Here is a 22425-nt window from a genome sequence, read left to right as displayed (position 1 = left end):
TGCACGAAGAAATCCTTCCTTTTGTTTGTTTTAAAGCTGCTGCCTATTACTTTCATTTGGTGACCCCCTAGTTCGTGTGTTATGAGAAGGAGTAAATAACTCTTCCTTATTTACTTTCTCCACACCGGTCATGGTTTTATAGACCTCCATCGTATCCCCCTTTAGTTGGCTCTTTTCCAAGATGAAAAGTCCCAATCTTATTAATCTCTTCTTAGAAGGAAGCTGGTCCATATCCCCTCATCATCCTTGTCTTTTTCTGAATCTTCCCCATTCCAATATATCTTTTTTGAGATTGGGGTTACCGCATCAGCACTCAGTATTCAAGATGCGGGCGTACCGTGGATTGATATTGAGGCGATATGCTAGTCTCTGTCTTATTACCTGTCCCTTTCTTAATGATTCCCAACACTCCACTGCACATTGAGTGGATGTTTTCAGAGCACTATCCTCAATGACGCCCAGATCTCTTTCTCGAGTGGTAACAGCTAATTTAGACCCCATTGTTTTATAGGGAGAGTTGGGATTATGTTTTCCAATGTGCATTACTTTGCACTTATCAGCACCGACGTTCATCTGCCATTTGGTTGTCCCGTCACCCAGCTCTTGAGATCTCTTTGTGGCTCTTCGCAGTTTGCCTGGGGCTTAACTATCTTGAGCAATTTTGTATCATCTGCAGATTTTGCCACCTCACTGTTTACCCCTTTCCCCAGATCATTTATGAATAAGTTGAACAGTACTGCTCCCAGTACAGACACCTGGGGATAAGAGAGGGAAGATCCTCTTCTGACACTGGCAGACCAGGTGCCAGCTCATGCCAAGGCCCCTAGGCCTTACTGAAAAGTGACAAATGCATGGCTGGAAACTAGTCTTGCTCACCTGTTTGTTAATGTTGTTAAAACATGCCTTAGAGTTATAAAAATGTGTTTAGAGTTTATGACAAGCTCGTGAGTTGCTGCATGCATTATTCTCACCTATAATAGCTGTAGCCCATGTTGTAAGGTGATATATAAGCATTGGCACTAAAGCTGCAAACCCCCTTGCCACCACCCCGCCAGCAGTCCGGAGAGAAGCATTACCAAGTGTGAAATGCTAGTTTACCAGAAGAAGCGTCATCTCCTTTCCAACAAGAGAAGGCCCTGATTGAGACATCAGACAAGCCACTGAGGATCATCCGTGGACAAAAGACTTGGTTGATTGCTCCCCCTCACACACCTACGAGGAGGCAGAGACCTGCACAAACACTTGCCCCCATCAGCTTGAGCTCTGGGGGAATGGAATAAAAATCCCTGTCAGGAAGAAACTGTTGTCCCCCCAATGCTGCTTGGACTTCAGGGAGACAGCACGTCTTCTAAGCATAAGCAAGGGATCCCGGCTGTTTGGCTAGGGTTAGCCATAAAGGACATACAGAGCTTGCATGTTACAGCAGCTTCTACTGCACCTGGGTGGCAAGATAGAGTCAGGGTGCCCAAGGGGGCTGTCTGTGACTCCATGTTAAGGCTGTTCTAGTGCCTGAGTTCACACTTGATACTTGGTGGGTGAGATCAAAGTGTGGAACACACAACTGTGAGGAGCCCCACTGCCAGTCAGCCCCAGACGCCAGCGGCTCCTACTCTCTGGGGCTCTGGCTGCACTAGAAAGGTAAGTTTCTAGCTTGCCTGGTTCAGAAAACTGGAAGGGAAAGAAAGAGAACCCACATTACATTTTTAAAAAAAAAGAATCCTCATGATTTGTAAGCCACTGTCGTGATTTTGGGGATTTTCCAATAGTGAGGGTGGCAACAATGAGAAGTTACGGGTTATTATTTAGCATTTAGATTACAGTAGGTTTGGGGGGGAAAAATCAGGATTGGGGCCCCTGTGTGCCAGGTACAGCACGACATCTAGTGCCTTGTCTCGATCTTACGAACCAAGATACATAGAACGTAGGCCGGGTGGGGAGAAGTCGTGTAACTCATGCAGTTGTTGATATACACGTAACCTCAAATATTACCAACCCTCCCCCTCAAAAAAAAAACAAAAAACAAAAACTAACTCCCCAACAGACCCAGAGTCTGGAAAGCATTTGTCCCTCATACGACTGAAAACACTCACAGCAGAAAGGAGTCCAGCTTCTTAAATAATTCTCTAGCCAGACAAAGAAGAACCTTTCACATCTATAGACTCACAAAACATTTCCAAGAAATAGTAACTGTACAGTGTTTATTGTAAAGAAACAAAAACGCTAAAGACACCAGATTTTTCTGCTACTTCAAAAAAATCTGCTTGAAAGAAAGATCATCACAGTTCAACTCTTTTCTGTTTTTCAAACCAGAAGGTTCTCCCCTAAAGGAGATACACCGTTCCTGGAAGCACTGCAATACCAGGTCGATGCATGGGGCAGACAAAGCAAGCTTCTGTTCTAACCCTGCTGTTTCAAAAATCAACCTAATATACAGTCCTCACATCAAGGACACACCAGATTTAAAAGTTTTATTAAAGTAAATGTTTGAAATGAAATATACACAGGTTGAGAGGGAAGGTACTGTACATCTGGGGTCAGGCTTGGGTTATTGGGGGGTTACAGATATCGTTTACAAGGATGAAAAGATACATACATATCACATAACCGACATAGACCCAGATTGGGGTGCAAGGGTTCTTAAAGTGTCAGTGAATAAGAAGGCTCGGGTTCACCACCCATGCAATGAATAAGGAGTCCAAGTCAGTATCAGTGGAGCGGATAGGTACATGGATGGGGTGCGTCCCTTGGTCCCTCAGGGAAGGAAGTGGGTTATTTCCCTGGTCGGCTGTCTCAATTACTCAGTGTGGTATTGGCGGTGTCCGGTGATGTGTTCGTTATAAATGTCTCTGGACCACCTGATGGTGTCGGACACCATGAGCTGTCTCGTGAGCCGGGCATAGCGTTGACCGACCCCACATGCTCTCAGAACCGGCTTGTTGTGGGGGTCCCATGAGCCCAGGGCTCCCACGATCAGGGTGTATACCTGAACTTCATAGCCCTGGGCTCTCAGGGTCTCAGCTAGCGAGGCACACTTCGACTCCTTCCGTGCTCGGACCTCGTGGAAGGCAGGCGACTGGTTTTCGAAAGGCACTGTGATGTCTGCCAGGAGGGCCTTCTCCTTTTCTGGACACTTTTTTTTAAAGTTGTAGGTCCCTGATGATGCGTTAGAGAGGTTTTAGCTGGGGACTGTATGTGAAGGCCAGTGGAGACCTGTTGGTTTCTTTCTTGGGTTTGTCTTGCAGTAGGAGGCTTCTGGGTACACACTTGGCTCTGTTGATCTGTTTCCTTATTTCCTTGTGCGGGTATTGTAGTTTTGAGAATGCTTGGTGGAGATTTTGTAGGTGTTGGTCTCTGTCTGAGGGGTTAGAGCAGCTGCGGTTGTACCTCAGTGCTTGGCTGTAGACAATGGATCGTGTGATGTGCCCGGGATGGAAGCTGGAGGCATGAAGGTAGGCATAGTGGTCGGTAGGTTTTCGGTATAGGGTGGTGGTAATGTGACCATCAATTATTTGCACCGTGGTGTCTAGGAAGTGGACCGCCCGTGTAGATTGGTCCAGGCTGAGGTTGAAAGTGGCGTGGAAGCTGTTGAAATCGTGCTGGAATTTTTCCAGAGATTCTCCAATGCATCAGCAAGGACGTACAATCCATCCTGGACAATGATCCGACACTTTCACAGGTCTTGGGTGGCAGGCCAGTCCTCGCCCACAGGCGACCTGCCAACCTGAAACATATTCTCACCAGTAACTGCACACCGCACCATAGGAACTCTAGCTCAGGAACCAATCCATGCAACAAACCTAGATGCCAACTCTGCCCATATATCTACACCAGCGACACCATCATAGGACCTAACCAGATCAGCCACACCATCACCGGTTCATTCACCTGCACGTCCACCAATGTAATATACGCCATCATATGCCAGCAATGCCCCTCTGCTATGTACATCGGCCAAACTGGACAGTCGCTACGGAAAAGGATAAACGGACACAAATCAGATATTAGGAATGGCAATATACAAAAACCTGTAGGAGAGCACTTCAACCTCCCTGGCCACACTATAGCAGACCTTAAGGTGGCCATCCTGCAGCAAAAAAACTTCAAGACCAGATTTCAAAGAGAAACTGCTGAGCTTCAGCTCATCTGCAAATTTGACACCATCAGCTCAGGATTAAACAAAGACTGTGAATGTCTTGCTAATTACAGAACCAGTTTCTCCTCCCTTGGTTTTCACACTTCAACTGCTAGAACCGGGTCTCATCCTCCCTGATTGAACTACCTCATTATCGCTAGCTTGCCTGCATATATATACCTGCCCCTAGAAATTTCCACTATGTGCATCTGACAAAGTAGGTATTTGCTCACAAAAGCACTTGCTCCAAAATGTCTGTTAGTCTATAAGATGCCACAGGACTCTTTGCTGCTTTTGCCAGGGGAAAGGCGCCTTCTACTCAACTCGGAGTGACTACACTGACAGCCCCACTAAACCTCTCCCTTTTAGAGGAAATTTAATTGAACCCATTTAAATCCCAAATTGGCTCATTGGAACCGGGGACATTGGGAGCAAAACCAGCCCCTTGAGCAGCGACTCGCTTCGCTGCACACAATGCACCCTGGGTATGGAAATGAGAGTCCCCCGCCCACCTCCAGCGCTCAAAGGAGTCTTTTCTCAGGGCTGCCCCTGTTTGTTCCCCAGCTGGGGGGAGATTGGGATGCGGGGAGGGGGAAAGCTGCTCTCCTGAGACAGCCCCGCTGATGCCCAGGCGCATGGCGGAGTGAGCCGGTCGGGAAGCCTGATGGCAATTGGCCCCCCGCTGGGTTCGCAAGGTTAAAACCCGGAGCAGATGCACACACCTTGCAAAGGAGCAGGAGTTGGGATCTTGAACAAGTGTCAACATAGGAGGGAGGGATAGCTCAATGGCTTGAACATTAGCCTGCTAAACTCAGGCTTGCAAGCTCAACCCCCAAGGGGGCCAGGTGGGGATTTAGTGGGGGATCTGTTCTGCACTGAGCAGGGATTGGACCTCCTGAAGTCCCTGACAGCCTCTGATTTTACTTAAATGATGTTTAAAAATAAAAAGTGTACGCTACAGTTTAGGCATAGATGTTTCTGGTGGTCAGGGAATAATGTTACAGATTATCGAGGGGGTGCAAAATTTGGTTTAAGATCAGGTGGCATAAGGAATACATCATCTGCAATAGCCCCGATTGGGAGTAAAAGGTTAACGGGTCAATGTACAGACACTGAGAGAGGAGGGTAAGTTGTTCATATGGTGGCTATGTTCAGGTGTGGAGTATAACGAGTGGATACAATGATGAGACTGGATTGACCCTTATTTGGTGAGATTTAACGTTCAGTGAGCTTACGGCTCTGGTTCATACGGTCCAATGGAAAAAGTCTCTCGGTCATTGAGATTCTATCTGCAAGCCGGGGTGCGACCCAGCATTGTACCTGCTGCTTGGTCTGCCTCTGCTATAAAGTAGCTGACCTCAGATCCTTGGAGTTCGGTGAGCTGCAGCTAACCTGACCTGATACATGGGAACAGCTTTAAACAGCACCGTCTCTGCCTGTGCAACCAACCAACTAACCAACCATCTCCCCAACAGCCCGGAAAGCCTTTATCTCTCATACTAACGGTTGAAAAGACTCACTGCAGAAAAAAAGGATCCCAGCTCCTTAAACAAGCCTCTAGCAAGACAAAGAACCTCACATATCTATCAACAGCCTCACAAAAAATTAGACTCTAAGAAAACATAATATTTTATTGTAAAGAAGCCAAGGTTTTCCAATCTGTTTTCAACAACTTGAACAAATCTGCTCTAAAGGGGCACCATTACAGTAAAATTCTTTCTGCTTTTCTAACCAGAAGATTTGCCCCAGAAGGAGAGGCACCAGTCCTGGCGGCACTGCAATACCAGGTCAATGCATGGGGTGGACAGAGCAAGTTCCTATTTCAGCCCCATGTTTCTCACCCTCATTTGGTGCAATGTAAAGTTCAGTGGTTTTTTTAATCTTTTCGACAATCTAGTTTAAGCAGGGTCAGTTTGAACTCTACCGTGACATCTGTTGGTTATCTGTTGTAAAGGTCTTTTGGAGCTGATGTTATTTGCATGGTCACACCCATTCCGCATTGAATGATGGGCCTGCTTATCCAAATGGTTGTTTTTGATGCTGTGGGGTGCCTAGTCTTTGTTATTGGGGCAGGAGTAATAAATTGTTGTTATCCTGTTTATTTAAATCAAGGACAGAATAACTGTACCTAGCATTTGAGGACTGAGAGCTTTACCCTCATACTTAAAGTGTTCATCATTAAAGGTTATGGGTTCCAAAACCGAAAATGTTGTGGATGGAAGGAATAGATGTTTGTTTTTCTTAGGTTAAGTGTAAAAGCAGTAAAGAGTACTGTGGTACCTTGTAAATTAACAGATGTTTTGGAGTATAAGCTTTTGTGGGTGAATACCTACTTCATCAGATGCATGTCAAGTGGGTTAAGTGGTTTGTCTTTCCTGTATCTGATATGTAAAGACAAAATTTTTTGAATGTGAGAGTTGTTGGTAATATGCTTTAACCTTAGATCTCCCTTTTCGCATTGACAGGTAAAAGGCCTAGTATAACTGTGCTGAGAGATAAGGAGAAAAACATGGGATGTGATGCTTGGAATGCTCCCATTTGCCCCCCAAGTTATTCAGCCCCCTAGAGTCTAGAAGTTAATAGGCAGAATTGAGTGTAAAACAGTGGCTGAATGCCACACCCCCAGCCCTGATGGTTTTGCAGATAACTATATTTTTGCAGTTCTCAGTGGGTATATCTGAGGACAGAGCAGTTACTAAAAATATGTTTAAGTCTTGAACCCTACCTGGACGGGATCCTCCACAGCCATTTCCTGTCCCTGTCCCATGGGAGGATGGGATGAGCTGGAGCGAGACGTGGGTGTCATTCTGCAGCCTGGCTGGGCAAGAAGGGCAGTTGTGGTGGTTTCAGAACAGGCTTTAGTTCATTTCACATTACAATTCCTCCAGGCCCTTTCCCTGGAGACAGACATCCTAGAGTCTGCCTTGCTGGGAAAATGCTTGATCTCTTTATTACAGTGTAGACCTGACCCCTCCGGCCAGGGCTAAATCCACAGACATTTTTCAGCCTCCACAGTAATAAAGTCTCTGAACAAAATGCTAGAAAGGAGCAGAACCAAAGGGGCTGGGCAGGCTCCATAGGGGACAGTGGTTCCTCCTTCCCCATCGGTGCCCCAGCCATGCCCTGTTGCTGGCAGAAAACGGCCACTCCATCTCCACCCCAGAGGGAGCTGTGTCTCAGGGCTCCCCCAAACAGCACCCAGTAATCCCGATCCCTTTTTGGGAATGACTCAGGGCAACAATTTCCCACCCAAACAAGGATGAATTGCTGTAGATGAAATGGGGCGTGGGGGAGAAGCCCCCCAAATATGAGGAGAATTTAAATTGACATATGAGAATTAGGGAGAAAATCGGGAAAAATAAGAGAGTAGAGTGTCAATAACTTTAGGAAAAATGAGGGAATCTCCTTGGGTTCGCTAGTCCTGTGTGGTGAGGGGAGAGAAAAGGGCGAGAACTAGAGAGACTTGTTACCAGTACTTGGACGGGAAGTGCCACAGACAGGAAAAGGATGCAGGTATCTCACCGCCCCCGACTCACATGCACTCTCCCCCTGGACTTTCCTGGCTGCACAGAGACCGTTCAACCCCCCACCTGTCCCACTGCCCTTCCCCCGCCTGCAACTCCGGCTTCTGCCCTCCCCTGCCATCCCCACCAGCCACACAAAGGGGAACTCCCAGGCCCCAGTTTCTGTCCCCACCTGGATCTCAGCGGGGCCGGGGGCAGATCCTGGCTGCAGCGGAGAACAGCGGCTCCGCTCTGGCTCGGACGGCTCCAGCGCTGCTGGCAGCACGTGGACAACCAGGGAGCAGATTCCCGGGGGCTGCAAGAGCTGCGGATCCAGGGGCGGAGAGTCCTTTCCTGCCCCTCCTCCGCACTCCCCCCGGCGGCTTCACTCACCTGGAGGCTCTGGCCCCGGAGCTGGTGGTGGCAGAGTCCGGGGCTCTCGGAGGCTGGTTCCCCTGGAGAACGGCGAGGAAGGAGCTTTAATGCCGGGATCTCCCTGCACAGACCCCGGGGAGCAGCAGCTGCTCAGCCCGGGCTCCCAGGTCACACGAGGCAGCAGCAGTGTCCAGTCTGTGCCAGAGCCCCGCCCCCAGGAGCTGTCCCGCCCCCGGGCTGTGCCAGAGCCCCGCCCCCAGGAGCTGCCCCACCCCCGGTCTGTGCCAGAGCCCCGCCCCCAGGAGCTGCCCTGCCCATGGGCTGTGCCAGAGCCCCGCCCCCAGGAGCTGCCCCCTCCCCAGTCTGTGCCACAGCCCCGCCCTCAGGAGCTGTCCCACCCCCGGTCTGTGCCAGAGCCCCGCCCCCAGGAGCTGCCCCGCCCCCGGGCTGTGCCAGAGCCCCGCCCCCAGGAGCTGCCCCGCCCCCGGTCTGTGCCAGAGCCCCGCCCCCAGGAGCTGCCCCGCCCCCATCTGTGCCAGAGCCCCGCCCGCAGGAGCTGCCCCACCCCCGGTCTGTGCCAGAGCCCCGCCCCCAGGAGCTGCCCCGGCCCCAGGCTGGGACAGAGCCCCGCCCCCAGGAGTTGCCCCACACCCAGGCCGGGCCAGAGCCCCACACCCAGGAGCTGCCCCACCCCCAGGCTGTGCCAGAGGCCCGCCCTCAGGAGCTGCCCCGCCCCCCATCTGTGCCAGAGCCCCGCCCTCAGGAGCTGTCCCGCCCCCGGTCTGTGCAAGAGCCCCGCCCCCAGGAGCTGTCCCCCCCCAGGGCTGTGCCAGAGCCCCGCCCCCAGGAGCTGCCCTGCCCCTGGGCTGTGCCAGAGCCCCGCCCCCAGGAGCTGCTCTGCCCCCAACCTCTGGTTTTTCTTCTCCTGGCTCCTGTCTCCTTCTTCCCAGCACCCACCGCTCCCAGTTGCTCCTGTCCTGTGTCTGCAAACAACAGCCTTGGGGGAGCTTCAGTGCTCGCTGGGGCTGTCTCCAGTGGCTGAAGTTGCCTCCATCTCTGCTTCACCTGGGAGGGGAGAGGAGATGGTCCCAGGGTGTGAAAGCAGAATTAGGGGGCGGGGAAAGAAGGACTGTTTGGAAAGGTGGGTTTTTGCGAGACGGGAGGGTGATCCAGATGGAGTTAGAAGACAGCAGCAGAGGGTCAGAGAAATTGAGGGGAACCCCCTAGGTGTCCCAGTGTTGGCCAGGGTTTGTACAGCACCTTGCACAATATGGGGTCTCGATTTCAATCATGGTCTGTGCAGCAAGTGGGAGCCCTGATGTCTGTTTCCTGATCACAGGCACTGGGAATGGATATAGGGAAAACCTCAGTGCCTGAAGGGTTAATTCAGCCCTGTGTGCAAGCCCCACTGGGTGGCGCTGCTGCTCTTATGAGAGGTTGTCTTAGTAAACAAACATAGCAATCATAGGGTTTAGTGGTCAGGATTCCTGGTTTTCAGCCACATGACAGGGGTTCAATTCCCAGTGTGGGAATAATGCAGAGCTTTTGCTCAGAGGGGATGGGGAGGGACCCTGGGAGCAGGGCATTCGGACAATGCTAGAAGGGGATTCCCAGAAGTGGAATTGGGGGGCAGAGGTCTGAGGGGAGATCAGGGAAGGATCCCAGCAGTGTGGGAAGTGGATAGCATGGGGATTGGGAAGACTGACTCTGTCCTTCTAAACTCACCACCGGCAGACTAGGCAGGCTTAGAAGAATTACGTGTTTGTTGGTAAATGTCAATTCCAGTGTAAACACACAGCCCAATGGCAAAATATTTCCATCGATAATAATCAAAATTGACATATGGGCAAAGTAAGAAACATGCTGCTTGAGAACATGTCCTGTTCTAATCCTATAGGGGTCCCTTCTGCCTTAGACACCACCATGTGGGTGTTTCATTTCCCTCCCTATTTTCACACAGAGACACAATTTCCTTTGCATGGATCCATGAACAGCAAAATCTTCCTGTGTCTCTTGTCTGAGCCAGGGCATTCGATTCCATTGAAACCTTCTCTCCTGCAATGGTAATGGTCAAACAGAGGGGAAGTGGCCACTTTTCCCCGGCAGTGAGATATTCCCTCTCCTCTTTCTTCATGCTGCTGCTGTTATTCCATGAATCATCAAGGATGGAATAAAAAGCTGAGTTTACTCCAGGCTGAGGAAAGAAAGGAGCCACCACCTCCCCGAAAAATCTCGGTGCCCCAGAGAAAAGCTACCCTGCTGTTGGAATCACTGATGTGCTGGCGATATGATGGGAAAGGGACTGTCTGAATTATCCAGGCAAGGAATGAACAAGCTACAGCAATGTCATTAACCACAAATATCAGAGGGTTAGTAATGTTCGTCTGGATCTGTAAAAGCAGCAAAGAATCCTGTGGCACCTTATAGACTAACAGATGTTTTGGAGCATGAGCTTTCGTGGGTGAATACCCACTTCGTCGGATGCATGTAGTGGAAATTTCCAGGGGCAAGTGTATATATATGCCATCAAGAAGCAGGCTGGAGATAACGAGGTTAGTTCCATCAGGGAGGATGAGGCCCTCTTCAAGAAGTTGAGGTGTGAAAACCAAGGGAAGAGAAAGTGCTTTTGTAGTTGGCAAGCCATTCACAGTCTTTGTTTAATCCTGAGCTGATGGTGTCAAATTTGCCGATGAACTGAAGCTCAGCAGTTTCTCTTTGAAGTCTGGCCCTGAAATTTTTTTTCTGCAGGATGGCCACCTTAAGATCTGCTATTGTGTGGCCAGGGAGATTGAAGTAGAACACACAATAGCAGATCTGTAGCGCATTACTGAAGATGCTCTAAGCTGATAGGAGAGAGCTGCCCCATCTGTGTAGTTAATCCACCTCCCTGAGAGGCGGTAGCTGTGTCAGTGAGGGAAGCTATATCAGTGGGTGTGCAAGCTATATCAGTGGGTGTGCCTACATGTATATATAAAGGTTAATCAAACTTCATTTTTAAAACCACCCATGGTCTGGGAATGGAAAAGGAGCTGGTTGAAGCAGGGTCTGTCCTTCAAGGTCCTTAAGATCACAGATTCTAATAGAGCTTTGTTATGGGGGTATAGCTCAGTGGTAGAGTGTTTGACTGCAGATCAAATCATCCAAGTATCCCTTTAGAAGCCTTTTTTAAATGAAAACATTCATATCCATTTCCATTATGTTCAGGAGATCCACTGAATGGGGAGCTTGAAATGAATTTGACCATTCAGCATTTTCCTGAGCAAATGAATAAAAACCCAGCTGAGCTGTCCAGCAGCTGAAATCACTTCCAATCCTCTAAGTGTCTAGTTTATGTTTTCATCAATTAAACAAAGGGATCATAGGAATGTACATTTGCAGATCCCTCTTCTCCAGGGGCTGTGTTGTGCAGAAGAACAAGAACCACATCCAGTTGCAGTTCAGGAGTCTGATGAGCAAAGGCAACTTGGTGCAGGCTAAAGTCACCAGCACTTTGGCTCCTTCACATTCAGCCAGCAGCTGGGCCCCCAGGACAAGGCATGAGAAGAAGACAGTGGCTGTGAGCAGGAAAATAGCCACCAAGAAGCTGCTAAAGCTGTCAAGATCCCCAGGGAGGTCACCATACCCATGTCTAGAATGTGGTTGTGGAGATTAATGGAAGGAAGAGGCACATGTCAGAGCCCTAGCGGGGGCTCCCGTCAGGGCCCGAGTGGGGCTTTGGGTGATCGCTACTTCCCACCACCCAACACAGATGGAATGAGGTTGAGCAGTGTCCGCAAAAGAGAAACTAAACAGCTAATAATTCCTTCAGAAAGGTTTTTAATGACTTATGACTATAAAGGCAACACAGACAGAATAAGAAAAACAGAATTAAAGACCAGCACTGAGTGAAGATTAATACAAATGGCAAGTTATTCCGGAGACAAGCACAAGGCCAAATAATACTATGCAATAACTGCCTGTTCCTATAAGTGCACATATAAAAGGTAAATAATATTGAAAATAGTCACAAGCACATGCAACACTACCATTACTGATTGCCCAGCAACTTTATATGTACTGTAACCACCCCCAACAAATACAATTCTCTATGTAATACTAATACACTGATTCACTGTATTTTACTAAGCTCAACCTTCCTGTAACTTTATATAACAACTGATAAACTTTAATTTACTTTTATGATAAACTTGATGGTAACTTTTATACTGAAGACAATCACAGCGACTTGTAAAACTATTATGGTTTATAAACTACTAGCTTCACCAGTGAAGGACATAAATCCACACCATGTAGAGGTCAAGCATAGGAGTTTATTACACACAGCGCTGGCGAAGTGTCACCTTGCTTATTAGGCTTGGAGACACTGTCAATCAACTGATTACAATAGAATATATAGATTTTCCATGGGCGGGGGAAAGTGACAGGGTAGGCAGTGCCACACCTCGGGATAGATTTTGCAGCAAGACAAGATAGCACACATTAGCCAATGGTTAACAAGGTATATAATGTCTCCGACTGTGGTCTCAAGTTAGCAAGTTAAAATTTAATGAATACTTTGATAAAATGTTATTAGTATAAAACGTACATGTTGAATTCTGATTTGGAGTCCATAGGAATGGAGCAACTCCTTTGATTGTCCACCAGGTACATTCCTAGGGGTTAAAGCAAAGAAACAGTGAAAGTATATAGCAATAAACATTGTTTTCTGTGTGTCTAAAGGAAGGCATTGGTCCCTTGGAAGGGAGGTGGAAGGATGCCATATCTTATACTGACATGTGCCAACTTTTCATAAATTCAAGGTTGGATCTCCCTATAGAAGAAACAAACACAATAGAAACAGAGATTCTTTGTTCAATCTGCGTCTCTGAATAAGACACAATTCTTTAGTTCTTAGCTCCAACACCTGGGAATTTGCTGACCAGGTCTATCTTAGCAAGCAAGGCTTTCTGTTTACCCCAGCTTTCTCTTAGCTGATCACGATTGCCTATCCCTCTGGTCCCTTGACCATACGCTGGACTTTGGGTCTGGAAAAGAGCTGGAACAATCCATAGACCAGGTTGTTATATAAAATGCACATGGATTTGAACCCTTCACATACAGTAATGGCAAAGTTCTTGGTTCAGGCTTCTAGCAGTAATAGAATAAACTGCAGGTTCAAATCAAGTCTCTGGAGTCCATTCACAGCTGGGATGGGTCATTCAGTCCTTTGTAGAGAGCTTCAGTTTGTAGCAAAGTTCATTCAGAGATATGAAGCAGTGATGGAGACAAGGCATCAGCCTTTTATAGTCTCTTACCATGTGGTCTTTGCTTTCTTTGTCTCAAGGACACTCTATCCAGCACGTGGCATAGACAAATCTGAGTTCTGTCTATAGGCAGGTCCCTGCATACCTTGCTGAGTCACAAGGCGTATCTGCCTTCTCTCAATGGGTCGATTGTATAGCTGATGGTTCTTAATGGGCCATCAAGCAGGCTAGGCAGAACTGACACCAACTTATCTGGGATGTTTCCCGGAAGCAGAGCACAAGTTTGAAATACGGACAGCATAGAGCGAATATTCATAACGTCAACTACAAAAGTGATACATATCTAGAGATAGCATAATTATAATCAGCCAATCAGAACCTCTCTATAGACCCCTTACACGATAACTTTTCTACCATATTGGCTGCAAATATAGAACAGTGGTTGCAACGGTGATCTATGCAGTTACAGATTATGTCAATAACGTCACAGGAGGTGACATGGCATCAGTGAGACTGATACTGGAATACTGCCTCCAGTTTTGGTGTTCTCATTTGAAAAAGATGTGAAATTGGAGCTGGGGCAGCAAAGAGCTGCCAAATTTTCTGAGGGCTGGAGAAAAAAGCCTTCTAGTGAGCTATTGAAAGAGCTCAACCTGTTTAGCTTATCAAAAGAAGATTGAAAGGTGACTTCATTGAAGTGTTGAAGTACCTTAATGGAAAGAAAAGATTGGGTATGAAAGGGCTTGTTAATCTAGCAGAGAAAGGCATAACAAGCCCGAATGGCTGGAAGGGGAAAAGAGACAAATTCATATTACAAATAAGGCACAAAAATTCAACAGCAAGGATGATTCACCACAGGAACAAGCTACCAAGGAAAGTGGTGGATTCACCATCTCTTGATGTCATTTAATGAAGACTAGATGCCTTTCTGGAATGTGTTTGCCCCAAAAGTAGCTATTGTGTCCTACAGGAGGCGTGTGATATGCAGGGGGTCAGATTAGATGCTCTAATGGTCTCTTCTGGCCATACAGTTGACTAATTTCTGAAAAATTGAGTGTAGCATTGGGAGCAGCATCTGATGTTTTACTGTCTAGTCAACTGGTTTCCTAGAACGAACACTCCTTGAGTGGGGTGATCCACAGGGAGTAGCTCAAACCTCCAAAGGGCCTGGCCAGGGGCAGGACATTAGCACAGCAAGGGAGGGGTGTGGCAGTCACATCACAAAGGCTTTTTGTGGGACCTCAGACTATTGGTCAAAGGTGGTGGGGAGGTGGTGACCTCACAAAGAGATGCTGACATCAGCCAGGCAGGACAGGGGCGAGGGGCCAGGGAAACCTCAGAGACCTCTGTGTCTTTGCTTCAGCAAGTCTTCTTCTCAAGGTCTCTCTTTGAGGACTGAAAGAGTATTCGGGTTCATGGACATGAGCGCCAGGAGGAACCTCTTTCGAGTTTTCACCTTGCCTTTTCCTGATTTTACTAGAAAACAGACATCCCTGTTTAGAAGGTAAGAGCCTCCTCAAGGGAAGGGGTGTCCTGGGCGTGTCACAGTTCGGATGCTGGTGCCCCCTCAATATAAGGAAGTTCCCGCCACACTGCTCTGTGTTCACAGTGTGGGAGAGAGCAGCATTCCATGGCAGTGATTTGCTCCTGGCTGCCGGAGCAGAGCAGCAGGCTCAGCTGTAAGAACTTCCCTGAGCTATGAAAGGGGAGGGGCCCATGGCTCTGTAGCAGGAATGCAGGGCAGGCGAGTTCACAGAGGGCATTGTGGGATACTAGCAGAGACCAGTTATGGTGATATAATGAACAGCAGCGTCTACACTGACACTCTGTCACTTTAAGTTTGCTGCAAAAAGCTCTAGGCTTCTCATCAAAGTGGTTTTATTTTGTCACCAAAACAGGGCAGTGTTGTTGCCAGACATGGCATTGCAGTGTGTACACAAGCCACAAGTTGCCAACTGAGGGAGCATAGTGTGTTTTTCACATACCTGAGCAATATAATTCTGCTGAAATAACTTTATAGTGCAGACCTGGCCAAAGATTCACACACACACACACACACACACACACACACACACACACACACACACACACACACACACACACATACACAGCTTGCAAGGAAAATCTCACCTGCTTCTCTGCTTTGCAGAATCCAACCACCAGCAAAGCTTGTCAGGCCCAGGTGGGGCTGCAGGGAGTCAAATGTGAGCAGACAGTGTACCTTAGTCACAGGCAGGCACCATGGTTTAGCTGGTTAAAGTACCTGTTTTGTAAAGAGGAGATCCTGGGTTCAACTCCCAATGGTGCCTTGTTGAGATGCTTTTAGAGCACCTGGTATTGGCTACTGTCAGAAGACAAAATACAGAGCTAGATGGACCTTTGGTCTAGCCCAGTGTGGTTTTTCTTATGGTTTAAATTACACTCACTGGCACTGATAATAGAGTTACTGAAAGTCTGGGAGTTAAGAGCTGATAGGTCAGTGGTCCAAGCCCCTTCCAGATGACCCCCTCCCTCTGGGACAGAGGCAGGTCTGAGCTCACACCAAATGCTCATTGTGGCTGCCAGAATCTGTAGGCAGCTCATTTAGTTTGCACCCAGGGTTGAGTCCTTGATTCACACATCAAGGATAACAACGCTTTGTTTCTCCTGCTCCAATAACAAGGAGACTGGGAATCCAAAACCAGCCAAAAGTGATCATTTCGGCAAGCAACCCAGCATATTTCCAGCGTACTGTAAAATCCACATGCAGATTCATACATGAAACCTTGCAAGAAAATCTTCCTGAGGGGGTCTGAAGCACCTGCTGCTGGAGGAAAGGAGGGAGCTGTGGGTTGGGATTGAGGAGCAGTGTGAGGAGAAGGGGCCTGTGGGTTGGGACAGAGGAGAAGGGTGAAGAGGAGTAGGCTGTGGCTGGGACTGAGGAGCAGTGTGCATAGGAGGGGTTGAGGGGCACTGAGAGTAGAGGGGACATGGGTTTGGGCTGAAGAGCATCCTCATTTGGGGATCCAGCAGGACAGGGGAAGGCAGCAGGTGATTCTAATTCCTTAGAGATATTCTGTGTGTTTGTATGTGCAGCGGAGGAACATGCTATATGCCCAGAGAACTTTATTTCTCCTGTCTGTGAGGACAGAGGGGATGTCAGGAAGTTGCCCCTTCAAACCCACACACACAAAGGCCCTTCTTAGGAAAGGCAAAATTCTGAAGAGAAAGAGTAACACCAAATATCAGAGGGGTAGCCGTGTTAGTCTGGATCTGTAAAAGCAGCAAAGAATCCTGTGGCACTTTATAGACTAACAGATGTTTTGGAGCATGAGCTTTCGTGGGTGAATACCCACTTCCTCAGATGCATGCAGCAGAATTATATTGCATGCATCTGAGGAAGTGGGTATTCACCCACGAAAGCTCATGCTCCAAAATGTCTGTTAGTCTATAAGGTGCCACAGGACTCTTTGCTGCAGTAACACCAAAGATGACTCCAGAAAGCCAGATTTCCACAATAATAGTAAGAAGCTTATCACCTGGCCAGGGACTTGAACCCTGGACCCTCAGATTAAAAGTCTGATGCTCTACCAACTGAGCTAGCCAGGCTCACACAAGAAAAGTGCAAGTTGGTGTACAAGTGAAGCTAGTCAAGAAAAAGTGAGCAGGAAACAATAGGGGAAATCTGCTGCTTTCTCTCTCTTCCCAGCCCTGGCCTGGCCTGGCCTGGTATTAGTGCTGGTTAAAAAGAGGGGAAAAATATTGGCATCTACCAGCACCAGCCTTTCATAGCTGTTCAAGACTCAGGCACAATACAGAGGTGCCCATCTGCAAGTGCTGAATGGTTGGATTGGCTAATGCAGCCTGTAGACGTGCAGGGCACACTGGGATATAGAGCCAAGTGTCCATCACCATCGTTATTTCAAAGGGATAATGATAATGATGGGAAGGTTCACAACTGACTCAGCAGTTGCATACAAAGGTGCACGTTTGGCAGTTACATTGGGAAATTCTGGCTTCTTCTCAGGCTCAGCTTGGCCACCCTGGTCTAAATGTAGAAGTTACAACATTTAAACTTGAATGAGGGGCCAATTTCCCCATCATTTCATACCTTCACATCCAAACACGATGACTTTCTGAATGAACCCTCCTCACTCAGCCAGAAGATCTTGGGGTGGGTGTAGGAGTCACTGGGTAAAATTCTCTATACTCTGTTCTGAATCAGGTCAAAGCAGAGGTACCTAGTGATCTAGTCTGGCTGTAAAATCTATATATCAACCCCAAATATGGTGTGAAATTAATCCTCAGAAACGGCTGTTCCCCACCCAGATCCCAGCAAAGGGCTCTCCAAGGAAGGAGCTGTTGAGGAAGGTGTGATACAGCATGGCCAGAGGGCAGTAGGAGAGTGTTAGCAGGGAGCCTTATTCCCTGCAAGGGAGGAAAGTTTGCTATAGATTAACTAGAGCACCTGAAGCCAATTAGAGCACCAGCAGTCAGTCATGTTTCAGCCAGACAGCGTGGGAGTTGGAGCAGAGAGCAGTTTGAAGGAGTTGGAGAAGAGAACAGTTTTGAAGAGAGACAAAAGGAAAGTTTGGAGGAGTGCTGTGGTGGGCTGAGAATCCAAAAGAAACCCTAGGTAAGGGGCACCTGGCTTGTGTAGAAGGAGGGCAAGAAGCCCCTTCACAAGCTGAAGGGCAGGAGAGGGAAGCAGCCCAGGGGAAGGAACTGCTAGTTCAAGTGGTTCACCACAAACCTCAGGGCCCCTGGGTTGGGATCTGGAGCAGAGGGCGGGCCCAGGTCCCTCCCTCTCCACTCTCCTCCTCAAGGACACTAGTGGGGTAATTAAAATACCGGTTCAGAGGCAAGCAATGGCGCCCTGAACCTTCCCCAAAGAAGAGAAAGTGTGAGACCCAGCATAACAGTACTGGCAATTTGCCACAGAGGAAAGAAGAAAGGTGTCTTCCTCTCCCTGGAGGAACTGTGCTTTGGACAGAAAGGAGGGGAAGGAAATGGCTATATGATGGCAGCAGAACTAAGAAATGAAACACAACAGGCTTCTGTGCACATTGATTCTGCACAGTGAATGAACCCGACTCCTGTATCATGAAAAGCCAAAAAGCCGTTTTTTTCTATGCCTGGGAGAAAAGAGTTCCAACCATTCCTGCCCCTTTACTTTTGAATTATTTTACGTTATAAAGAAAATTGTAACAAAAGGAGTCAGAACTTGAGCTGCCTGTTATTAAAAGCTGGTTCCCCAATTCAGTTCCAACTGCCCTGCTAGAAACACCCCCAGATCCCTGCTCACTCCAGGAAGAGGAAAAAGAGAACCCCCCACTGGGCACTGCCCTTGGCTCCAGGCTGCTGTCCTGGGGTGTGGGTGAGGACTGATTGTTTGCTGCTGAGGAGGGAGCCAGTAGAGGCCTCTGGTGCTCTGCTCCTAGCATCTGCCTGGCCCAGGCTGTCCTCTGCCTCAGCGGCTGCTCCAGGCTTGCTCTAGAGTCAAACATGCAGGGCCCCCAGGGGAACAGGGGCTGGGACAGGGCCGCAGCCTGGGCTGGGCTGGGCTGGGAAGATGCTGAGAGTTCTCATTCCCTGAGAACTGGCCTGGCTCCCTTCTCAACAGCAAACAAATCAATTCCACGCCCCCTCCCCAGAAAAACCAGCCTGAAGCCAAGAGCAGCAGGCAGGGCCGGTGCAAGGAAGTTTTTTGCCTTAGGTGAAACTTCCACCTTGCACCCCCCACCCAGCTAACTCAGCCCCCGACCTGGGGAGTCCTCCCTGCAGCAGCTACCCCCCTCACCATGACAGCTAACCCCTGTCCCCCCATGGCAACTAACCCTGCCTGGGGAGAGTCCACCTGTCCCCCCATGGCAGCTAACCCCACCTGGGGAGACTCTCCCTCATCCCCACGGCAGCTAACACTGCCTGGGTTTTCCCCATCCAGCTCACCTTGGCTCCGCCTCCCCCACTGAGCACGCTGGTGCTGCTCTAATTCTCCTCCTCGCCCAGGCATGCAGTGCCAATTGGAGGAGACTTAGAGGGGGGCTGTGTGCTCAGTGGAGGAGGCAGAGCGGAGGTGAGCTGGGGCAGGGCGCTGTTCCTCTGTGCGCCTCCCCCCCTAGATCTTCATCATCTAGACTCATGGAAAAGAAGCCCTTGAGGAATTCCACCATGATTTCAACAATTTCCATCCCTCAGCCTGGACCAGTCCACACAAGAGATCCACTTCCTGGACACTACAGTGCTAATAAGTGATGGTTATATAAACACCACCCTATACTGGAAACCTACAGACCGCTATACTTACCTACATGCCTCCAGCTACCATCCAGACCACACCACACGATCCATTGTCTACAGCCAAGCTCTGAGATACAACTGCATTTGCTCCAACCCCTCAGACAGAGACAAACACCTACAAGATCTCTATAAAGTGTTCTTACAACTACAATACCCACCTGCTGAAGTGAAGAAACAGATTGACAGAGCCAGAAGAGTACCCAGAAGTCACCTACTACAGGACAGGCCCAACAAAGAAAGTAACAGAACCCCACTAGCCATCACCTTCAGCCCCCAACTAAAACCTCTCTAGCACATCATCAAGGATCTACAACCTATCCTGAAGGATGATCCCTCACTCTCACACATCTTGGGAGACAGACCTGTCCTTGTTACTTACAGCCCCCCAACCTGAAGCAAATATTTACCAGCAACCACACAACAAAAACACTAACCCAGGAACCTATCCTTGCAACAAAGCCTGTTGCCAGCTCTTTCCACATATCTATTCAGGGGACACCATCATAGGACCTAACCACATCAGCTGCCCTATCTGAGGCTCATTCACCTGCGTATCTACCAATGTGATATATGCTATTATGTGCCAGCAATGCCCTTCTGCCATGTACATTGGTCAAACCAGACAATCTCTAAGTAAAATAATAAATGGACACAAATCACATGTCAAGAATTATAACATTCAAAAACCAGTTGGACACACTTCAATCTCCCTGGTCACTCAATGATAGACCTAAAAGTCACAATATTACAACAAATAACCTTCAAAAACAGGCTCCAACGAGAGACTACTGAATTGGAACTAATTTGCAAACTGGACACCATTAAATTAGGCTTGAATAAAGACTGGGAGTGTATGGGTCATTACACCAAGTCAAACTATTTCCCCATGTTTATTTGTCCCCCTACTGTTACTCACACCTTCTTGTCAACTGTTGGAAATGGGCCATCCTGATTATCACTATGAAAGGCTTTTTCTCCTGCTGATAATAGCTCACCTTAATTGCTCACTCTTGTTATAGTGTATATGGCAACACCCATTTTTTCATGTTCTCTGTGTGTGTGTGTGTGTGTGTATATATAATCTTCCTGCTGTATTTTCCACTGCATGCATCAGATGAAGTGGGTTTTAGCCCAGGAAAGCTTATGCTCAAATAAATTTGTTAGTCTCTAAGGTGCCACAAGTACTCCTCTTTCTTTTTGCAGATAAGTTAATGGAGGTTAAGTCCATGAATGGCTATTAGCCAGGATGGGTAAGGAGTGGGATCCCTAGCCTCTGTTAGTCTGAGGGTGGAGAGGGATGGCAGGAGAGAGATCACTTGATCATTACTTGTTAGGTTCAGTCCCTCTGGGGCACGTGGCATTGGCCACTGTTGGCAGATATGATGTGGGGTTGGATGGACCTTTGGTCTGACCCAGTATGGCCATTCTTATATTCTTATGAAGGGAGGGGCAGAGCACTGCAGCAGAGTTTCTGCAGTGTAATGGTTATCACGTTTGCCTAACATGCAAAAGATCCCTGGTTTGAAACCAGGCAGAAACATGAGGGTTTAATTTTCCCAGCTTCTACTAGCCTGTCCCTGTTGTTGTAGCAGCAGCAGCAGTGATTTGTATGCTCAAAAGGTCTGTTATACTTCCCCTGCTCCCACTTTTGTTCCCTCTCCCTCTCTAAATGTCTGTGAAGTGGCTTTTTCCCTCCCGCTCCCTCCTGGAATGCTTGAGGGATGAATGGGCTGGTTGAAGAGCAGAAGAGCTCCCAGGTAGACAAGGTGTCTGTGATTCTAATTAGGCAGCAATCACACCCCCAGAGCATGGACACTGCCCAAGGTGGAGTGTGACCAACCAGATGCAGCCAAGTCATTTCTAGTCGCAGGCCATGAGGTGCAGGCCCTTAAAAGGGGAAGGGGCCATGTGCTCAGGAGGGCACTCACAAGCTTGTATCTCCAGTGAATGCCCTTTGCCCGGACTGTCTGGCCAGTGGTTCTCTGCGTTGTATTTCATTGTGCCTCAGGAAGACTTACCTTCATCGCACCATCCAAAGCTGCACCGTGAGACACTTACCTTGCAGAATCCTGACATCTCCAGTGCCATGCCAGTCCTGAGAGCATGAGTATGCGAGTGCGAGTGTGACCCCCGCACTCACCCACCCCCACTTATTTTGAGCTTAGCTGTTAGTATAATAAATGTGCTGTTTTCTGCCAAACTCTGGTGGGTCATTAGTCCTCCCTACGCTTACTAGCTGGCCCAGTTTTGGGTAGCACCTGTGATAACCCTAACCCCTGCATGGCAGAGGGTGGTGAAATTAGCTGAGGAAAAGGTCTTGGCATCAGCAGGGGAAAGCTAGAGGATCTTGGCCGGTCACCTTTTGAAGCCTTGTGGCTTGGCTTCCTCTGCCCTGGGAGGTTGGCCTATGGAGGCCGGCTCTTCCTGCTGGCTTCCTTTGTGTGACTTGCCAAAGCAGGAAGTGAGGCAGGAATCGGGCAAAAGAGGAAAGTCGAGCTGAGGAAGGCAGGGCAGAAGCTAAGTGCCTCAGTGCGGCTAAGTGGGGTTAGTAGAGTGCCGCCATTCGTTCTGCAAAGCCTGGGGAGGTGTGGAAGGTAGAATCCTGTGCTTGCCTCTTGGCTTCCCAGGGATGGCTACTTGCATTCCAGGGGAAGAAGGATGGTTCTGGGTGAAAGGAAGACAAGCAAAGCTATGGGAGGAAATTTGGGTGTGGGGTGCTGGCTCTGCACTGGGGGAGGGGGTTGGGGTGCAGGAGGGGTGGCACTTATTCTGGGTAGTGTAGCTCCCAAAATGACCGGTACACACAACCCTGCGTCAGCAGCTCCTAGGTGGGCCAAGCCAGGGGGTCTCCATGTGCTGCTGCCTGCAGGCACCGCCGCCAGAACTCCGAATG

General features: G+C 48.7%; 3 non-coding genes and 1 pseudogene across 3 annotated transcripts; 2 read left to right on the top strand and 2 right to left on the bottom strand.

Moving 5' to 3' along the window:
* Positions 1 to 2325: 2325 nt before the first annotated feature.
* Positions 2326 to 2496, bottom strand: LOC115638847 (annotated as a pseudogene).
* A 12992-nt stretch (positions 2497 to 15488) lies between these two features.
* TRNAT-UGU lies at positions 15489 to 15562 on the top strand. Its single transcript has one exon. It is a non-coding gene; the product is annotated as a tRNA-Thr (tRNA).
* A 1206-nt stretch (positions 15563 to 16768) lies between these two features.
* Positions 16769 to 16841, bottom strand: TRNAK-UUU. Its single transcript has one exon. It is a non-coding gene; the product is annotated as a tRNA-Lys (tRNA).
* A 4158-nt stretch (positions 16842 to 20999) lies between these two features.
* Positions 21000 to 21072, top strand: TRNAV-AAC. The gene has a single exon. It is a non-coding gene; the product is annotated as a tRNA-Val (tRNA).
* The last annotated feature ends 1353 nt before the right edge of the window (positions 21073 to 22425 follow it).

This window comes from Gopherus evgoodei, chromosome 22 (assembly GCF_007399415.2).
Source record: "Gopherus evgoodei ecotype Sinaloan lineage chromosome 22, rGopEvg1_v1.p, whole genome shotgun sequence".
In the NCBI taxonomy this organism is placed as follows: Eukaryota; Metazoa; Chordata; order Testudines; family Testudinidae; genus Gopherus; species Gopherus evgoodei.
Note: the sequence above shows the minus strand (reverse complement) of the source record. Positions and strands in the feature narration are given on the sequence as shown.